This window comes from Equus asinus, chromosome 7 (assembly GCF_041296235.1).
Source record: "Equus asinus isolate D_3611 breed Donkey chromosome 7, EquAss-T2T_v2, whole genome shotgun sequence".
Lineage (NCBI taxonomy): Eukaryota > Metazoa > Chordata > Mammalia > Perissodactyla > Equidae > Equus > Equus asinus.
Window position 1 is genome coordinate 69,272,672 of NC_091796.1, and position 21,325 is coordinate 69,293,996.

Sequence of the window (21,325 nt, forward strand, 5' to 3'; positions counted from 1 at the left end):
CCTCCAAAAGCTTCCTCTGGCTTCCTTTATTTATTATTATTTTGTGGTAAGAACACGTAACATAAGATCTATGCACTTAGAAAATTTTTATATTTTGCTTATTTCTTTCCATCTACTATGATCCTATAATTTTCCTCCTGCATTTGTCCTTCTATTACTTTTTCTGGATGCTTTCTTTATTTCCTTCTCCATTTTCTCCTTTGCAAACATTTTATTTTAACTCTGTGGAAGTAGCAGTAATGTACTCCTAATAAAATAATAATCAATATTACATTAAATCAATCAGATTAAAAGAAATTTATCAAAATCTTCCAACAATTGAGTGAACAAAGAGACCATGAATGCCTGCTTTGGAGAGCAACCAAAAATGTGTATGGAAGTGATCTGAAAGAAGTGAGGGGGAGCTGGTTGGTAGTGGGATTCTAAGACAATTATAAGAGCACACTTACACTGTGTTACTTCCTCTTCAGAAAAAGACAATGAGCAGAAGGTAGTGAATGGTCAGCCTACGCAAATGTTTCTCAAAATGTGGCCCAAGGACCTACAGAACAGAAAAATTAAACCTTGAGATACATATTTCTGGACCACACCTCAGGCCTACTAGTCAGAACTGGAAAGGTTCTGCAGAAGTAACAAACAGAGCCCCCAATTTTCATGGCTTAATACAACAAAAGTTTATATCTTACTCACCCAAACTCAGAGACATGTCTGGCAACTCTCCAGAGCAGCCTACCTCCATTCAATGGCTCATTAGTCCAGGTTGCTTTAATCTTGGGGCCCCTCCATCACAAATGAGGACCTCATATTTGTGGCAGCAGGGGAAGAGCAGCAAATGGAGAAATATACTGAGATTTCTCACTGCCTCTGCCTGAGTGAGTGGCTCATGTCAGTTCTGATCACATTTTATTGGCTGGAATCATTCATGTAGCCCTGCCCAACTCCACAGGAGTTAGTAATTGTAGTCTCCCTCATGCCAGGAAGGAGGGGAGAATGGGGTATGTGGCTGAGCACCATCAATGTCTTCCACCCTACTGAGTCTGAGCCTTTATGTGTGTGTGAGTTTGGTGGGGAGAGGAAATCTTTGTTTAAATAGACTCCACAAGAAAAGACAACCCTCGTGCACTGTTGGTGGGAGTGTAAATTGGTGCAGTCACTATGAAAACAGTGTGGAGGTTCCTCAAAAAATTAAAAATAGAACTACCAAATGACCCAGCAGTCCCACTCTGGACATACATCCAAATGAAATCGGGATCTTGACAAGATATCTGCACTCTCATGGGCATTGCAGCATTATTCGCAATAGCCAAGATATGAAAACAATCTAAGTGTTGTCAATGGATGAATGGATAAGAAATTGTGGTCTATATACACAATGAAATATTACCCAGCCATGAGAAAGAAGGAAATCCTGCCTTTTGCAACATTGTGGATGGAACTTGAGGGCGTTGTGCTAGGTGAGATGAGTCAGACAGAGAAAGACAAATACTATATGATCTCACTTATATGTGGAATCTAAAAAAGCCCAACTCATAGAAACAGAGAGTAGAATAGTGGTTGCTAGGGCCTGGGGGTGGGGGATATGGGATAATGTTGGTCAAAGGGCACAAACTTTCAGTCATAAGGCAATTAAGTTCTGGGGACTAATGTACAGCGTGGTGATTATAGTTAACAATGCTGCATTATACACTTGAAAGCTGCCAAGAGACTAGATCTTAAATGTTGCTTATCACAAAAAAGAAATGTTAATTTGTGACTTGATGGAGGTGTTAGCTAACTCTACAGTGATAACCATTTTACAATACGTAAGTGTATCAATTCAACATGTTGTATATCTTAAATTATGCAATGTTGTATCTAAAGCACATCACAATAAAAAAATAAAATAAACAACTTCCCCAGGTGATACTCAGAAGTTGAAAACCACTCACCTGGAGGACGGACATGAAAACTCCAGGGGCCAGAGGCTGGCAGTGCTCCTCCAGGTGCCATCCAGGGCAGACGTGACTGTATCTGTCTTGGCGTGTGGGAATGACCTGTTTCAGTGGTAGCTGCCAAGTACACTACCACACGGCTATGCCAGGGGTGACGGAACAGAAAGGCTTACAGACCAAATTAAGGCACTCTAATAGCCTGATTTATTTTTATAGATCAATTTAAAACTCACAGCAAGAAGGAAGGAATCTTAGTTTCCTAGGACTGCCACAACGAAGTACTACCAACTGGGTGGTTTTGAAACAACAGGCATTTACTCTTTCACAGCAGGATAGAAGTCTGAAATCAACGTGTTGGCTGGGCCATACTCCCTCTGAAGGCTCAGGAGAAGGATACTTCCTTGCCTTTTCCTAGCTTCTATTGGTTGCTGGCAATCGTCAGTGTCCCTTGGCTTGTCAGTACATCACTCCCATCTCTGCCTCCATCCACTCATGGCCTTCTCCCTCTGTGTGTAAGAAGACACACACTAATGATTGGATTTAGGGCCCACCTTAGTCCAGCATGACTTCATCTTAACTCGGTTACATTTGCAAAGGCCCTATTTCCAAAAAAATGTGGCATTTACAGGTACCTGGGGTTAGGACTTCAACATATCTTTTTGGAGAGCACAATTCAACCCACAATGCAGGGGGAGAGAAACAGAATAAGTTAACACACTTAGATGTGGTGTGAGGGTGGTGGAGAGACCATACCACCAGATTACTGAGGTCACATGGTCACATTACAATGGTCACCTGGCTGTCCACCTCTCTGCCACGTTAGCCTTCTCTATTGATGATGTGGTTACAAGAGCCAGAGTTGAGGTTTTAGTATGGAGATCCAATCAGACAGAAGGTGTCTGGGCTCAATGACAAACACTTGTTTCACTGGAGAGACACAACTGCAGCTTGTCAGTTAGCCCATTGAGAAGCTATGGGCAGAGGACACAAGGGACCAGGATGAGTGTCACCAGTGAGTGGCCAAATTAACCCTTATGAATACTTACAGTCTCATATGTCTCAGACCTAGTGTATGGTAAATATTAGTGATACTTGGACCTTCTATCCTTTATTATCTCTTTTTTATCTTTCATTCTATTTTTTTATCTGGAAAACATAAGTAGAGCATACTAAACATTCAAGATGCTCTACTTATATTTTTATGTCTAAAGATGTCATCCAGGTTATTAATTTACATATATATGCTTAATACATCTTATGAGTTTTGTGCATCTCATTTGTTTTCCTGTGTTCTATAGCGATATTGAATATTCTCAAGCAATACTGAAAACACACATTATAAGCATTTAAATAACAGAAACCCTTACTCAGTCCTTATTATGCACCATCAGCCCGTTATAGGCATTAACTAAGTTGACCCTCACAACTCAATAAGGACGCAGTTGTTAATGGAGTGAATTATGTAAACGGATTCATAAGAAACCAAGATGATTTTGGTACCTGGAGGTGGGGCATCACACGTCAAACACTTAAAACATATGGGATTGGTTTGAGGTAGAGGGTAGAAGGTGACTGGGCCTCTGGGAGAGTGTTAGCAGAAACCTTAGGGCCAGGAGGAAGCCGCTGGTGAGGGCAGGAAGGAATAAAGGAAAATGTTTCTGGAAGCTGGAAGAAAGCGGATCCTTTTCACGCGGTGGCCGAGGTTTGGTAGCACTGTTACCTGAAGTAGCATGAAAAATAAGAAACGCACTTAACGAAGGCTCTAGCTAAGGAGATTTTCAGGAAGAATGTTAGAAATCTTGCCTTATTTCTTCCCACAGTCTATGGTAAAAAGTGAGAGGAGATAGAAGACCTGAAGGGTGAATTATTAAATATAAAGAAGCCAGGACTTGCTGGATTGGAAAATAAAGCTATTTCTTTCCTAGTTTCTCCAACAGGCAAACAATTTTCAAATTAAGAAAGGGCTACAGACCAGGATCAGATCCGGATGGGACCGTCAGATCCTTTGTTAAACTTCGGAAAGATCTAAGGCAGTGCCTAGGAGAAGTTTTCAGACAGACAAAAGGTCCTCTGAGGCTCTCAAGGGGTGCCTCTTAGATGCTCCGCATTACAAACAAAGGCTTCTGCATATCTTAAAGATGCTGTTCCACAGAAGCCTCACAGGGAGCCCAAGCAGAGAAGAACTTACCTCAAGAGACTTGCAGTGGTGGCTTTTGACTAGTGGAATGACCCTAATATGATTTGTACAAAACCCACAAATGTTTTAAGAGAATTGTTCTGGTGGAATCACCACCAGCTTGGCTTAAAGAGACAGAAACAGTACAAAACAAAAAGAAGCTTGATGCTGCATGAGGGTCTCAGGAGGGTGAGCGTAGTTTGCATGTGGGAGGAATGTAAATAATTTGTGGCCAGAGGGCAGACTCTTGCAGTTCTAGAATATGACTCCACAATTCTTTGACACCCTCCCCATTGAGAGGTGCGTGTGATCCTATGTCCTCTCATTTTGAATCTGTGCACTGTGGCTGCTGGACCAATGGAATATGGCATGGGCCAGTCTCTGGGCACAAACCTAAGGAGCTGACAGCTTTTACCTTCTGTCCCTGGAGATACTTGCTCTTGGAATCCAGCCACCACGGTTTGAGGAAACCTCAGAAGCCCATGGAAAAGTCCACATTGAGGAACTGAGGAACCCTGGCCCATAGTCCTGGCTGAGGCCCTAGACAACACTGCCACAAGCCATCTTGTAAATGAATCCTCCAGCCCCACATCAGGCCACCCCAGCTAATGCCATGTGGTGGACATAGGAGTTGTCCCTACCAAGTCCTGCCCAAACGGCAAATTCGAGACGGAAAAAAAAAAGATTATTATCTTAAGCCACTAAATTTCAGAGTGATTTGTTACATAGGATTAGATAACTGGAATGTCCCATTTTACAGATGAGGAAATTGAGAAACAAAGAGATTAAATCACATGCCCCAGGGCACATAACTAGCAAGTGACAAACCCGTGTGCTCTGTAGTCTAGGCTTTCCATCTCTGTGCTTCAAGACTTCTCTTGTGCCAATGCCATCTTCATCAAGTGATCTTCCAAGTGTTATTTGCTTTCCTCTGGAGACTGCCTGTGGGGAAGAGAGCACTTATGCGTCAACACATTGACATTCTGGTTTATACATCTCTGTGAGTCTGGGCTCTGGACCCAGTTCCAGTGCCAACAAAATCCAGCTTTTGAGCTTGCACGGCTGAAGGCCAGACCCTGGAGCTGGGTGGATCAGTACATGAGCACATGCAGAGGCCGCACAGTGAGGCTGGCAGCCAGCGCCTTCTCTGGCCCACAGGCTGGCATGGTCTTCATATAAAAAGTCCTCACTTCTATGGTACACATTCATGCATCTCCTTTTTGTTTCCCAAGCTCTGCAATTCCTGCTAGTTTTTCTTTGTATTTATTAGTTTCTTCTTATTATACTTGTTTTGCTCTCTGACCCCTCCACTCTCATTTCTAAACCCTAAATTCACCTCCTTTATTTTTTTCATTTTCTTCCGGAAGCCTCTTCTCCTCTGCCTTCTCCTGTTACAGCCTCTGGAGTCTTCTCTACAATTCATCCTGGCATGCGTTACTGGCTCAGTTACTCATTCATGTTAACTGGCCCAGCTGCGTAGGCCTCTTCTCATTTGGATGTGAATTGGACCGTTTGCATAAATATATTTTAGTTTTGTTATTACGAAGATTGTAATCAATCAATTGACTACTTATCCATTCATCCATCCATCCATCCATCCATCCATCTTCCATTCATCCTTCCTTCATGCCTTTGGCTGTCTCATATGCTTTTCCCATCTCTAACTGAAAAGCACGTCAGTGGATTTAACCCCACCCCTCTTGCTGTAATTCTTTCTCGTGTGTATTCTCCACCTATATATTTCAAATGCATTGTAACTTTCCCCTCAACTGTTTAAACATTACAGTGTCTTTTTATCCTGAGCACAAATTGCTTGTTTTCATTGTCATTTTTGAAGAACTGAATCTGGAGCCTTGGCGTGCTAAACAGAACTGCCACAGAATTATTTTTGTAGACCTACTCTTTTTCTCTAAAATAGGCTTCAAAAAATCTAGTTATGTTGATGATTTGAAACTCTTCTATTTCCTGGAATTTAAATGATTACAGATGACACCCCTTGAGTTCATCCTGATTCCATTAATAAGCGGAGATCCTGCCTCGCTGTCTCTTTTGGGGAGCTGCTCTCAGCAGTGTTGAGTGAATCCACGCCACAGATCTCCCTTGAAAGGCCCTCCTGCTGGCCTCCCTTCACTGACGTCGCTTGGCTTTTCTTACCTTCTGCTGAAGCCTTAATGGAAGGCAAACTCGGCAGACTGGCCTGTTGGGCTTGGCTTCTCTTCCTGGGCCACCCCTTCTTCTCATTTGGATGTGAATTGTGCATAAATATGTTTTAGTTTGGTTATTACAAAGATTGTATAAAATTCTGTTTTAAAAGCATGCAAAACTAGGGACTTACTATCTTAAAATACCTAAGTAGATTTTTCTGCACTTTGTTTCTTTCCTTCTGCATCCAGCTTCAGTCGTCAGCTTTCTCCCGTCTCTCCCCTTCAGCGTTCCCATCTGCTGCTGACTGGGGAAGCTTTCCAGCTCCCTATGGGACTCTGGGGAAAAGCAGTATTTAGCCCATTTAAACTTTCATAGTCCTTTCTACTGCAGTCCCTGAGGTTCCTGCTCGCCCACTCAGCTGTTTAAATCTTCTGTTCTGAGCGTGCTCACGCTATCATCCCTCTCTCCAGCTCCCTGTGTTAAGTGACATTAATGCTGCATTGAGTCTTACATTAACTTATCTGCTTTAAATTTGTTTCAGCTCCTGACCCTTCCAAAACAGGAGGCCAGTTTATCCTTCTTGTCTTTCTTACATGTAACAACTCATATAATAAACTTTTCCTATATGCAGATATCCATTTCTAATTCTTTCCAGTGCAGTGACCTGTTTAGGGCCATCAAAACTATTAGGACTCTATTCCCTTTGCCTTTGAGACAACTGAATCAACTTATTTAAGATGACTAGTTTTTCTCACTTTTTCTCTTTCAGACTCATTCAAGTACTTTTTTTAAGATAGAATATTTTGAAATTACAAGACCGACTCCATGTCAAAAATATTTGAATAAAAATTCCATTTGAATAAACATACTTGATTCTGTATGATGGTTGACTCAAGGAGGGTGAGTGACTTTTGTGGATGTTAATGCATGGAAGATAGCATTTTACTTCTTCATTGTGGGAAAATTTTAAGGGGTAAAGAGAGAATATTTTCCTTTCCTGTTTGTTTCCAGTGAAAGCTATATAGCTCTTTTTATTTGTAATGCAATTTATATTGACTAACCCTCTGAAACACTGGCTGTCTCGGGAAGGATGTGTAGAATTCTTTCACCAAGAAAGGGAACATTGCTGTAAATGCTTCGTGTTACCAGTTTAACACCCCACTGAGAAAGAGACCCTGGAGAGCAATGGATCCATTCTCTGTGCTCCCTGGAGACTAGGCATGTGCCTACGTGTAAAACTGGGAGGCCTGAGAGCACTTTTTCCCTGGAAGTTGAGAAGCAGCTTCAGTCTACTGTGTTGACAACAAAGCCAGAATCAATAGGCTGCTTTATTAATTTACTGCAGGTTGAGTTGCTTTTGCCCCTGGGCATTCCTGTGTTCAACTGGGGCTTTTGCCAAAAAAGCCAGAACTCCCTTAATCTCTTCTTTCCTCATTAAACTCACAGCTTTGGTTAGTCGCAGATCTTGCAGATCTTGGCTGTGCTCTCTTCTCCCAAGTTTGTCTCAGCACCATATGGCTTTTGACAAAGTCAGGCCACAGCTCCAACCTAAACAGTTGAACATTATCAGAAGCCCAGCCCGCTGAGGAAAACGCCCTTGTGTGTTCCTGGAGGTCATGTAGCTGGGAGTGGGGACAGGGCAGGGCTGTCAGGGCAGTGAGGGACAAGGAACCTGTGCTAGAGGGAAAGAGACGAGGTGGGGGTGGGAGCAGAGGGGGGATCCAAACAGATAAGACCTAGCTGATTCTGAGTAATATTTTCCGAGTCCAAGAAAAACACTTTGCTCACATCCATTTCTTTCTAAGGATAAGGAACTTTCACCTGGATTTAGAAGAAATGAGGATCCAAGTCTGGTTTCAATTAGCGTGTTTTAGAATACACAAGGAGTGTTTTCCATATTGTTTCCATAGCTTACACTTGATGTTTAGGCTATAACTGTATCATATACTTTTAGACGTGGGAGTGTGAATGTTGGAATCCTCGGGGCTGGGGTGGGGGCTTACTGTTTGCCTGCGCTGGGGTTCTGTGTTCCAGACCTCACCCAACTGCGTGCTATTTTTGGCTTGCAACCTCCTTCCAGGCAAGCTTGACAAACGTCTAACATCAAGGAAAGGGAGAGAGGAGCAAAGTGGAAGGAGCCAAGTGTCTCCCCACCCCCCACATCAAATCCCACTTAACTCCATGGGAACCAGAAGCAAGCTTCAAACCTTCCCACCGAGATCCCCAACCAACTGTGAATCCTGAGCCAGGATGAATCTAATGACGGCTAGAAACCAAGAAGGCCAGCTGCATCTTTTTCTGGTTTTCTGATGAAGAGACAAATGATGCATCCATCCAGGATATGATTTCATGAACTAGCAGAAGACTTGGCCTTAAACAAATATGAGGTTCACAAAAGCCAGAAGCTGAGAACTCCGCAGAGAAAAGTAATTTTATTTTTTAAATTCACGAATGAATTTGAAGTTGAGGAGGAAAACCTTCCCTAAGAATTATTTTCAGGAAAGTTGTGATAATTAACTCGGCTACTTTTCTAACACTCTGAGGGGTGGAACTGAATTATATATGCTGCCTTTTTTTTTTTCTTTTGGTGGGGGTGATTGGTCGTGAGCTAACATCTGTTACCAATCTCCCTCGTTTTGCTCAAGGAAGATTGTCCCTGAGCTAAGATCTGTGCCAATCCCCCTCCACTTTGTATGTGGAATGCCTCCACAGTTTGGCTTGATGAGAGGTGTGTAGGTCCACACCTGGGATCTGACCCGGTGAACCCCAGGCTGCTGAAGCAGAGCACGTGAACTTAACCACTACACCACTGGGCCGGCCCCTATATGCTACCTTTTTAAAGGTACAGAATCAGATAAACAGAGGAATTGGCTTTCCCAAGGTTACCTTTAAAAGTTCAAGCCTCACACCTCAAACAATCCACACATCCTTCAGCTCAGGCCATGCTCTCTCCTCGCTTAGAAACCTGCAGTAGCTCCCTTCTCTCCTGGACTGCCTTGGCCTGACAGTATTTGGCTCTAATCCACTTTTCTAATTGGATTTCTCACTTTTAACTCTTTGTTTTCTCTCAAAGTTCTATATATGTCAGCCACACTGGTTTATTCACTCTCCTCCCAGAGTACTAAGAATTCTTTGGATAGTGGATTCTGCTCATGTTTTCCTTGTGGAATTGGAAGGTCCTAGCCTCTACCTCAAACCTGTGGAAGATTACCCTCCCTTTAGGGACCAGATCAAATTCATGACTTCCACAAATCTTTCTCTAGTTGGCCCATCCAGCCTCAAGTCTAGCATGGTGGGTAAGAGAACAGGCTTGGGCTAGCCAGGCCCGGGTCCAAGTTCTTTCTCCCTTACTGACTGTATGACCCTGGCAAGGTACTTAACCTCCCTCTGAGCTTCTCAGCCCCTCATCTGTAAATTTAGAACCAACAAATAGCATTAATAAAATTGGGATGAACTCAACAAGTATCATTTCAGGAATTTAAATTCCAGGAATAAAAAGGAAATTCACATCATCAAAGTAGCTATACACATATCTTTTTAGCCTATTCCAGAGAAAAAAATATTAGGTCTATGAAAATAATCTTATAGCAATTCCATTTAGCTCTATTTGTACATTGATTTAACAAACGTTTATTGAGGAACTAATGCATGCCAAGTATAGTACTGGGCACCAGGGATGTACACATGGCTTATTCTTTCATGCGGTTTGTCAACGCAAATAATCCATAATCAAACTATAAATCAAAATTGGGATGAGTTTATTGTGAGCCACATCTGAGGCCTATAGCCCAGGGCCTTCCTTCCCCAAGGGAGGAAGGGCATCAGAGAAGCAGGATGTACAGAGTGGTTATGTACTGTCTTGGAACAAAGAGCATACATCAGGTATGACAGGAATATCTCTTTTACTACTGTCACGAGATGCTTAGCTGTCACAGCAGGTCAGTGGGCAGCAGGTCAGTGGTCACAGGGTGAACACAGCAGGTCAGTAATTAATCCTTAGTTTCCAGGAAGAGATGCTTATCCTTAAAGAAATGCTGATATGAGGGGGAAGTTACATCCTTATCTTTAAGGGCATCATCCTTGTCTTTGGGACACAGTAAAGGTTTAAAGTAGATATACAATGCATGCTCAACAGGCCACACCAGACCCTTTTGGAAAAACAGGGTCAGGCTGAATTAGTTTTAACTCAAATGGTTTCCTCATATAATCCAATATATTCGATTGCTTGTCATTTCTTTATCAGGTTTATAGTTTAGTGAGGAGCCCAGACACTGAATAAAGCACCAAATACGGTGCAAGGAAAGTGCGGGGTGTTTGCGGACAGCAGCAGGGAGAGCCGACCACCCTGTTCAGATCCCGGAAGCAGCCTCCTCCCTGGCCTCTCCGCCTCTAGTTTTGTCCCCGTTATTACTGTCATTGTTGTTGTCATTATTTTAGAGCTGCACAAAACCAGAGTGATCCTTCTCAAGAGAAAACTACTTATAACTCTTCCCTCCTTCAAATCCTACCGAGGTTCCCTAATACTTATGCCAAGCTGTCTTCGAATGAGACATGACGTTCTCCGACAAGCCATCTTGTCCCGTTTTTCCTCGGGTGGACCTACTGACAGAGAAGAACAGTTGGCTGCCCTTGGGGGCCTGGAAGGGTAGCCCTCAGTACTACACTGTAAGTTCTAAATTTCATGGAAACCCCCGAAGGCAACTCAAGTGCAAATTGGTACAAATTTTACAGTCCACTCCACAATATCTGGTTTTATTTTAATAAGAAAAGAATGGTGTAAGTTGCCATAGCTGCTGTTGAGTAAACTATGCTTCTAAGCCTGGAAATGCCCGTTGGCACATCCTCACAAGAGTCCAGGTTGGGAGAAGAGGGGACTTGACAGGATGAAGTTCAAACTCGTATGCATGAAATATGAGGGACCTGATGAACTGCCTCTTCTCCCCTCATCCTGGCGCCAGCCTCAGGTACAGCCCCTTGCCTCAGTGGTCTGCCCCCTGTATTTCTCCTCTCCATGAATTCTCATGGATTATTGTGCTGCCTCAAACATCCTTCCTCTCCTTTTCTGCTTGATAAATTCCAACTTACCCTGAAGACTCAGACTCCCAGAGGAGAGACTGTTTAAGCTTTCTCCAGCATCCTCGGGCAGAGTGAAATATTTCCTTCTTCATGATCCCACTGCACCTTCCTCATGTCTCTGGTCTCACACTTAGCACACTGCTCTGATGACTTGTTCATAGGTCCTCCTTCTCTATCAAGTAGGAAGCCTTTGCACACCAGGGGATGTGTGTCGTCAGGTCTCCAGTTTCCAGCCAGTGCAGAGTACATAGATAATAGCTGGCATTTGTTGAGCCCTTAGGTTCCAAACATCATTTTATGTGAGTAGTTCTAAGTTAAGTCCATTAAATAAATATCTCATTTAATCATCACAGAAATCCTCTAATGTATTGTCTCCATTTTGCACATGAGAAAACAGAGGCATGGAAGGAAAAGGAACTTGTTTTGCTGTCTGCAGTTGTGGTTCCTGATGTTAATAGAGCAAAGTAATCAATGATGCAGGCTAGCAAAGAGCATTTGTACTTGAGTCTGGGATATAGAAAGCTTTGATCAAAAAAAGGATACCCCGAATCACTGTTGGTAAGAAGGTAAATTGATTTAAATTTTCTGGAAAGCATTTTTGAAATGCATATATCAAAAGCCTTAGACACCTATATACCCTTGGATCTGACAATTCCACTTCCAGGAATTTATCTTAATTAAATAACGAGTATGTGAAAATTTATATTCAAGGATGGTCAATAAAGTATTATTTATATGAGCAACTCAAGGATCAACCACTGAGAATGTGGTTAAATGAATTGTACTTTATTTGTATAAGATGGACCATACAACTACTAAAATAATAGCAAAAGTGAATACTATTGACAGGCAAAGGTGTTCACAATATATTAGAACAGTAGGTGTGGTATAATCCATTTTGCTTAAAAAAAAAAATAGAAAAATTCTAGAAAAGAATACATTAAACGCTATCTCTGTGGAGTGAAATTACAAATGTTTTAAATTTTCTTTCGGTTTATCTGTATTTTCCAGTTTTCTACAGTAGCTGAGTACAACTTTTTTTGTCATATCTTAAATTTCAAAACTAAAAAAGAAAAGCAAAGCCCCCACCCACGGGCTCTGTCCGTGCACTGGGTGACCAGCTCCTCGGCACTGCTGGGTCCGCCGGCGCCGTGTACAGAACACGAGTGTCTGCAGGGGAGGACTTGGCAGCCCTGGGCTCCACGGCCTTCGTGGGGCCACAAACAGGCACTTGGTCTGCTCTCTGGGATATGAAATGAGGCAAGGCAAGCCTGTAGAAATTACTCAAAGCCTTGTGAACAGTGGGTTGGAACTTTCCCACATCCATTTGCATCAGACAGTTTTCTTTTGTCAATATTATGATTTTACTTAATCTTGAAAAAGATCATTATTCTTCTAAATCTGCCCAGGGCTGGCCGTATTCATTTAAAGAATTGGATAATATGCGTTTTAGTTCTTCAGTATCATCAGTTACAAAAGGAATTTTAAAATCTCCAGGACAGGAATGTAAGCGCCAGTATGTGGCAAATCAGGAATAGAGGCAAGATCTAGGATTTGAGGCGAAAGGATCATGTAAGACGGCGGTGCTCCAGAGACCCCTGCAAAGGCCGGCGGCGCTGGTGCGACACGTCTCTGAAAAGCGAAAGCTTTCTCAGTCTGGAATCATTACGGTTTTTCCCAATCAGCAGAGGCTTCCCGAGCACCACTCTTGTGTCAAACACTGTGCTGGGTCCTTCAGAGCAAATCCACTATGATTGTCACTTTAACCCAGGGAGGGGGAGGGGTGAATTTACTCTCGTGCCAAGGGCTTCTGAAAAATAACAAATGCTTTGGCATTAGATGGAGGTGACATTAGGCTTTGGCCTTAGTAAGACCAGGGTTTATCTGCTTCTAGCTCATATGATTTGGGGAAAGTTACTGGACTTCTCTAAACCTCAGAACAATGACAACAATGGCATTGACTTGTGGAGTGTTTGGGAAGACCAAATGAGACAGTGCATGCAAATTGTATTTTAGATAGCTTTTGGTATGTGCTCAACAAATATTAGCTATAATTAAGATTATTTTAACTTTTTGTGTGTGGGCCACAATTTGTCCCATGAGAACTCTGCACCATGAAGCCACAAATCACATGTAAGAGGCTCCCTAGCCATTAGCTGTTAGCCCAAAGGCACCTATTTCTGCTGCTATTGTCTCTCACTTCTGCCCCCCAAGTTTCCAGAGTAGCCAATGGGAGCTTCCCTCACAAATGGGCAAAGGCGAGAGCATGTTTTCATTTTGGGCACAGAACTGCCATGCAATATTGGTTGTGAAAAGTACTTCGACTCATCATGTCATGTTTGAGTAGGGAGGGAGTGGGTATGACCCCCGTGGAACGGCAGACAAAGAGCTATGAGTGGGCACCGGAGGACCGTGTAATTTGAAAATGTGCTTCCTTTTCATTCTTCTTCATAAGCCCAGAACAGCGCGAGTCATGAATGGAAACTGCTTGCCGATGAATGAGAGTGTCCCCTGAAGAGCATTTGGTTTCCAGCTCATATAAAACTTTTAAGAGCTCTGCATTTATTATTTAGCAGGATGGCAATGTAGGTCCTCTGTTTTTATGACAGGTGTAATGAACGACATCGTGACACTGAAGCTCCAAGATCAGCTGAGGTGGCCGTTTGAGCTGAGCCAGTTCCTTTGGGTTTCCTCCAGGAAATGGAATTAAATGACTTCGGCTGCACTACTTTGCTTCCACCTGAGAAGCATCTGCGTGTTCAGATAAAGAGAGAAATGCCGTCTATGGAGGATCCCTTAGCAAGTTAGCCACCACCCAGGGCATAGGGTCCCTCATTTGTGATTTCAGTGGGAGTCCAGGGCTTCTTGAGAGTCCGGGGTGAGGGGGGTTGTGACCGAGGGGTAAAATGTGAGAAAACAGCCCATGGTCCACATCTCAGCCTCAGCCCGAAGCCTGCCTGGCACGCTGTGAGAACACAGCTGTGGTCCTACTCCCCTCATGAGCCCGACGGCAGACTGTCTCTGCCCAGAGCATTTTGTACCCCAAAGGGACATATCCGCCTCACACACATAATTTATGTAGCAATGTCCGGGGGAAAGAATTTTTAAACTGTTGTCCCTAAGGCATATCATAGTTCATGAAGTTAAACATTAACCACTTCAACTAAGTTAAAGAACTCTTAAGTAAATTTAGCCAAAGAGCCAAGTTAGGGAAGCTTAGTCAAGCAGTGTTTCACCACAGCGAAAAGTGCTGGGTTTGTATAAGGGGATCTCCCTTATAGATCTTATTGGCTGTCACTTAAAAGGGATAGTGTGAATGATCTTCTCTTAGCCTGACCAGCTTCCTTGTCATCTCAGCAACTGGATATGGGATGAATGCAAGGACCAGTTACCACAGCAACAGCATCTTCCAGCAAAGGTGATGAGAGAAATCATTTCTCTCTGAATGCTAATATGTTGTCACTTTATCTTAAACCGGCTGTTTCCCACTGTTTTCCTGATTGCCATGAAGCCAGGTAGATTATTTACAGATTAAGGGCAGCTACTTGATCTGATCATCTATGTCCTAATTTATGCTGTATCTTTCAGACGAAGAAAAAAATAACAATTTGAAGCAAATGTTAATAAGGGTTATGTTTTCAGAAATTTAAGGTTTGTGACTTTTAATCCAGAAAAGTAAGACTTCTCTGTAGTAGCTAGAAGGTCATTCTTTAAGCAGAAACCATTTAGTATTGAAAGCAATTGTCTGTAAATTGTCTGCCTTGCAGAGGCTGCCTCTGGTTGACTGTTCTGAGCTTAGGGACAGATGTGAGAGGGGGCTCTCTTACTAGCTAGCAGCGTGAGTTTGTGAAGGAGATCATCCTAAGACAAAATCTACACACAAAACTGTATTTTTAAATCCTGGAAGCCACTTGGAACAAAAGATTTTAGGTTTTCCCATCTGTGCTCCAAAACACAAGATTAGAAACCTCATCCACTACCAGAAGTAAGGGATCATGTAAGTTTCTCCCACTTTATGACTTGTTGAGTAAACTGTGATTGCGTGATGGGACCAGGAGTTCATTGCTGCTTGGGTCACTCTTTCATTTTGTAGAGAGTAGAAATTATTGGGGAAGCAGAGATGGATCATACACAATGTCCAATTATCTTGATTAACCAGTCACACACTCCCTAAGTCTCAGTTTCTGTATGGGAAAAATTGGGAAAACAACAGTTCTATATTAAAGAGTGTTGATGAAATTAAATGAGATAATTCATGGGAATTGCTTAACACAGTGCCTGGCATACGATGGCTGCAAAAAAGTTATACATTATTACTACTATTTTCTTAACATGAAATATCTCTGATGGCCTTAAGTTTTGGATAAAAACATTGCCTAAAGTGCAGAACTTTAAAGACATGTTTAGCGGTATCTATCTCAAATATCAGGGTCCACCAGACTAGGCTGCAGCAATGCCTGACCAGCCCCTTTGTTCTGTCTTGTGAATGACTTGCAGACAGTATTATAGCTTAGATTGATGTGAATATGTTTTTAAAAGTAAAATTAGTCCTTGAATACTAAGCGGCCGTTAAAAATAATGTCGAAGAATTTTTAATGACATGGGAAAACGTCTATGATATACTGTTTAGTGAAAAATGTGGGTTATAAGACAGCAAGTACAGCATGATACCGTTTTAGGATGATGGAGAAGAAAAGAATAGATGGAAAGAAAAATGTATATATATATACACAAATGCATTTATGCATACATATAAGCATACTCTCTGGAAGAATATTCTCGGAAATATTAATAGTAGATATCCCTGTGTCTTGGGATCATAAGTGATTTTGTTTTTTATTTTCATCTTTTATTTATTGTATTTCCTGCAATGAACACCTACTTTTTTTTTTTTTTTTTGAGGACGATTAGCCCTGAGCTAACATCCTCTGCCAATCCTTCTCTTTTTTGCTGAGGAAGATTGGCCCTGAACTAACATTTGTGCCCATCTTCCTCTATTTAAATGTGGGACACCTGCCACAGCATGGCTTGATAAGCAGTGTGTAGTTCCATGCACAGGATCTGAACCTGTAAACCCAGGGCTGCCGAAGCAGAGCAGGCAAACTTAACTGCTATGCCACCAGGCTGGCCCCAACATGTACTCTTTTTGTAGTTAAAAAAATAGTCCCTTTAAAAATGAAAATGGAATTGACCCTGAAGTGTGAGTTAACTGGAATCTTCCTGTCTTTCAGTTATGAAATGGCCCCTGTGGCTGGGGAACAGAAGCAGAAATCCCTGTAGGGCTTGCACATCAGTCTGGTGCCTCATTAGAGTTGCTTGTTGTTTTCTGGGAACATTGAAGTCAGCTGCTCCCACTCGTGGGCTCAGGGCCCAGGAAGACCAGTCACCAGGGTCACCTTGTCATCCTGAGGTCTTTCACAAATGTGCCCTCTTTGGACAGGGCCCCGTCTGTGCTGCTCTCTACACCGGATCAGTTGCGTCACAGCCTCTCCTGACTGCTCATCGTGGCTTTGATTGACCAGCTCTGAGCCCAGGGAACTCTCTCACTCCTGGATCTGCAGCGAGAGAGAGTAGAGTCTAGGGCAGCTGGAAACGGGCCTCTTTTGCTCTCACCCCTGGGTCTGTGTGGTTTTTCAGCACAGACTGGAAGAGCTCCCTTAGGGGAAGCAATGCCGTTAGATGCAGAGGCACACTGGGACATAAGAAGAGGTTACCTTTCCGAAGCGACACTTCGGGCCCTCTATGTTGAAATACAATTGCTTTCTCCTGGTGCCTGTATCTCGCTCACCATGAGTGCTGTGAAACTGCAGCCTGCGGCCCAGAGGGAGCGTCTGTGTTGCCTTTGTGCAGGTGAGCGAATCTGGAGTTAGTTATGAACTCAGAAGTCTGCTAATGAGACTGAGCGATTGTGTGATTGTAGATGAGAAAATAACCTGACCCACTGCTTAGAGTTTACAAATGTTTCCCCAGGATTGCCAATTACTGCAGTTTTTATAATCTCTCATATTGAGAAAGCGTAACCTTATAAATGCAATTTAATGTGTAGATGCCAGTGGGGTATTGCTGCTGAACCATTTTAAAAATTAAGGAAAAAATCTACTCAAATAGAAAACTTTGTTTCAGTAGTAAGCATTTCAGAGGGCCATGGATGAAACAGTTTATTTTTCTCCTAAGATTCAAAAATGCATTATCCAACGATCGTGGGCATACATTGTGTGTTATAGGCAGTAACAGATTTCGTGAAAAGTAGCTCGTACCCAAGAGAGCTGCAGCGGATGCTTTGGTGATGTGCTGCTTTCTTGCTGCTTTGGGAACACATCAAGAAGATGAAATGTGAAACTGTCTATCACTGGGTTGGGAACATTGTCAGGACCCCACGGAAAACTGTTGCACTGGGAAGTGGCAGAGTAAAACTGGGCTTTAAGAAATGACTTCAGCTTGTGTTAGTAAGTGTGTGTTGCTGGAAGTCCTGGAGGTGAGATGAAGGAAAGGATTTATTTATAGAGAGCTCGCTGGAGGGATGGAGAGGAGGGGATGGAGGTGAGAGATGATGGGAGCGTTAATGGGGTATACTCAACATGCTCTAGCAGCAAACTGGCTGTGGAATTGGATCACTGAGAGGTGTGTGCCCGGGTGAAAGATGTTAACTACAGAAGAGGGAAGCCTGGAGGAAGAGCTGGTCTGCTTGGCAGGAATGGAGAAGATAGTCTCGATTCAGACTGCTAATTTGTGATCATAGTGAGATAAGCAGTCAGAGATCTCTGGAGGGCAAATTGAAAAAGTATGTCTGGAACCCATCAGAGATACTGGCTGCAAATAAATATTTGGGCATCATCCAGATGGCAGTTGAACAATTGGAGGATAAGAAAATGTCATGCAAAAGAGTTTAGAAAATTAAAAGAAGACTGAAGAGAAAACTTTTGGAGTCGGAGATAGAAGCAGAGCTAGAAAATCACTGCTAACTCTTGGCTACTGATAGAATTACTCGACTAGTTGCCTAGATTGAAAATCTTCAGTCAGCTTCTACTCTTCCTTCTCTCCAAATTTCCATATTTAATTGGTCATCAGGTCCCAGTGATTACACTTCTAGGTGACTCTTGCATTATTTTTCCCTGTCCATTATCAGGGCACGACCCCAGGCCTCATTTAGATAGGCCTTGAGGAAAACCAAGCCGAAACTCAGGCCTGGGGTTTGTGGGTCCTAGAACATTGTAGCAGCTGGGATGGATTGCTGCATTCTTTTTTCTATTCATCTTCTGCATCATCTCCAGAATTGTCAATCTAAAACAGAGCTCTTAGAGTGTCACTGCCTCACTTAATATCCTTCAATAATTATTTTTGGCCTACAAACTATGGACATCGTCTTTAAGACCCTGCACAATCTGGTCCCAGTTCACCTTCCCAGTGGCATTTTTTTCCCACTGTCCCACTAGTGTGTTACAGCCTCACCAAACTACTTACCACAACCAGGTAGACTATGCTTTTTGTGCCTTTGGTTGCACTGCGCTATCTGCAATAATGCCATCTCCCGAGCCATTTGCTACCGCTGAGATGCTCCTCGTCTCTAAGACTCAGGGCAGTGTCACCTCCTTTAGGCAACTGTCTTTGACCTTCATCACTGTCCTTTGATAGAGGTAATATTTCCTCCTTCTGTGTCCCCTTTCCTTCATTGCACTTGGGTGTAATGACTTGAATCTGTAATAGTGACCTCTCCAAGTCTGTGAAAAACTCGAGGGAAGGAACGATGTCTTTGGTGCCTCAGTGTCTGGCAAACTGCCTGATTTGTAATTGGGGTTCAGGAAATGTTTTATGCATTAAAAGAAAGCAGAGAATTAACTGTCAGAGATATAGGAGGAAAACCAGGTTAGTGTCAGTATAGCCAACAGAAAAGGAGTTTAAAAAGACGGGCTGGGCCACGGCATCAAATGAGTTCCAAGGAAGCAAGTTTCTTGAGCATTGGTGGCCTCCGCTGTCTTGCCACCCACTCGTCTCTTAACCTCCTGCAGCCTGAGTTCTGTTTCCACGTATTTACTGTAGTTGCTCTCTGGAAGGTCACTATTGGTATGCTAACTACCAAGTCCCATGGTTTCCCCTTCTTCTTTCCCCCGTCTTCAGCATGAGGCATGCATGTGGCCACGGCTAAGGTTGAGCAAATCAAGGTGGTAATAAACGCCCCTGGAATTGAGGAGTTTAATGATTGGAGGTTACAAAAGGACATGTCCCTGGGTGCTAAGGGTAGCAGAAGTTTGGGTTGGGGAGGTACATAACTACAAATCGGAAATTCATTGAGGAAGGATGGGAAGGGACACCAGAAATAAGCATGAGGGCAGTGAAGGCTGATGAAGATGAGTGGTAAAGTTGAGGAGGGGAAGTTGTCCAGTGATGGCAGAACAATCATTTGAGAAGGAGTTGTGAGACGCATGAAGTGTGCTCACCCAAGGAAGGGGCTTGACTGAAGAGAGTCAGGTTCAACCCTGATGAGGACTGGAGAGAAATATGAATTATGATCACGGGATAACAGACGTTTCACAGGGTAACGTGGAAAGGCTAGTGGGGAAAAGGGCAGGGAGGAAAAGGACTTGGAGTAGAGGCTGGATGGGGACAAGGATGTGGGAAGACAAACCGAGAGGCAGGGTTTGCTCCTACAGCAGGAGAGTTCAACAGATTTCAAATTTTATGGGCCTGTTTAAAAAAATGGGTGACTGTGTAACTTCCTTTGACTATCTTGTGATAAAAGCTCAAACATTTGAGTATAATCTCAGAATATGGGACAATTCTTTAAATTGCATGTATTTTTCACATGCAGTTATGAAATATAACAATATACAATTTACATTTTAAAAATTATATTTATAAAAAAATTACTCCATTAACCTTATTATTTTGAGTTTGGCATATTGTAGTGAAAATGTTGTCTATTTAGTACTATTTATTAGCAGTGTGATCTTGGGACAGTTATTTAACCATTTTGTGACTTGGTTTCCTCTTCTATAAAATGGGGGTAGTAATAGTACTTATGCACAGTGTGGTAGTGAGGATTAAATGAGGTGAGATTATGAAGAGAACTTAGAATAGTGCTTGGCACATAGTGGGCAATCCGTGAGTCTTAGCTGTTATAACTATCATTTGTCAACCAGGACAAATGTGCAAGATAATTGAAATAAAGGAAGCGGGGGAAGGTAACAGGTTGAAATCATGTGTTAGTAATGAGGAAAGGGAATCTTGAGAGGCAGGATTTTGCTGTTGGAGGGCATCTTGGGATGACCGTGTCTAGGCTCCCAGTGGAACGTTGCAGATTTGCCTCCCTAAGGGATTGGCTGGGCTTGATGCACTCTTGGATCATTAATTAATTAAATGCGAGATCAAGGCTTCCCTCGCCACAAGTGCCCTTATCTCCTCTGAAGGTCTTTGCTGTTTCCTCCTCCAAGACGCCTACTGTGTCCTACCTTGAGTTGTCTTCTGAGTAAACATCTCCTCTTCTTCTCAGCTCGTGACTTCCATGAGAACACACACTTCCACCTTGTACAAGCTTTGTTAGCCCCAGAGCGCCTAAGGTGGGCCTCACACATTGGTCATTATTTTTTGAATGAATAAATGAAAGACTACAGGAGAGCAGTACATCTCTCATTCCTTCTGATGTCTGCATGTCTTTACTATGTATTCCATCATATTGTAAGACTCTTTAAAAGCAGTGGCTTATTTAATTTTACATCTAACTACAAAAAAAGTCTAACATTACCTGTTTTATCTGACATTAACAATGCTAGATTTCCAGATAAATATTACTATGCTTTAAAGTCCTAAGATTTTTCTTATTTTAGCCATATTTCTAAATATTATACATATACATATAAGTTATGTTTATATAACTTTACTAAGTGTGCATGTGTCCTTGGCAAAGAGAATTTATCTCTTTTTGTATTGATAGCTCACAATCATTATTATCAATGATTTCCTTAAAGGCTACTGAGGTATGTGAAATTGCTCCTCTGCTAAC

The 21,325-nt window shown here is 42.6% G+C and overlaps 1 long non-coding RNA gene across 1 annotated transcript; it reads right to left on the bottom strand.

Annotated features, from left to right (window-relative positions):
* Positions 1–1,940: 1,940 nt before the first annotated feature.
* On the bottom strand, positions 1,941–6,536 carry LOC139045781 (uncharacterized). The gene is made up of 4 exons (XR_011504876.1): positions 6,443–6,536; positions 6,262–6,340; positions 4,936–5,049; positions 1,941–2,437 (listed from the first exon to the last, which is right to left on the bottom strand). It is a non-coding gene; the product is annotated as an uncharacterized lncRNA (long non-coding RNA).
* Between the last annotated feature and the right edge of the window lie 14,789 nt (positions 6,537–21,325).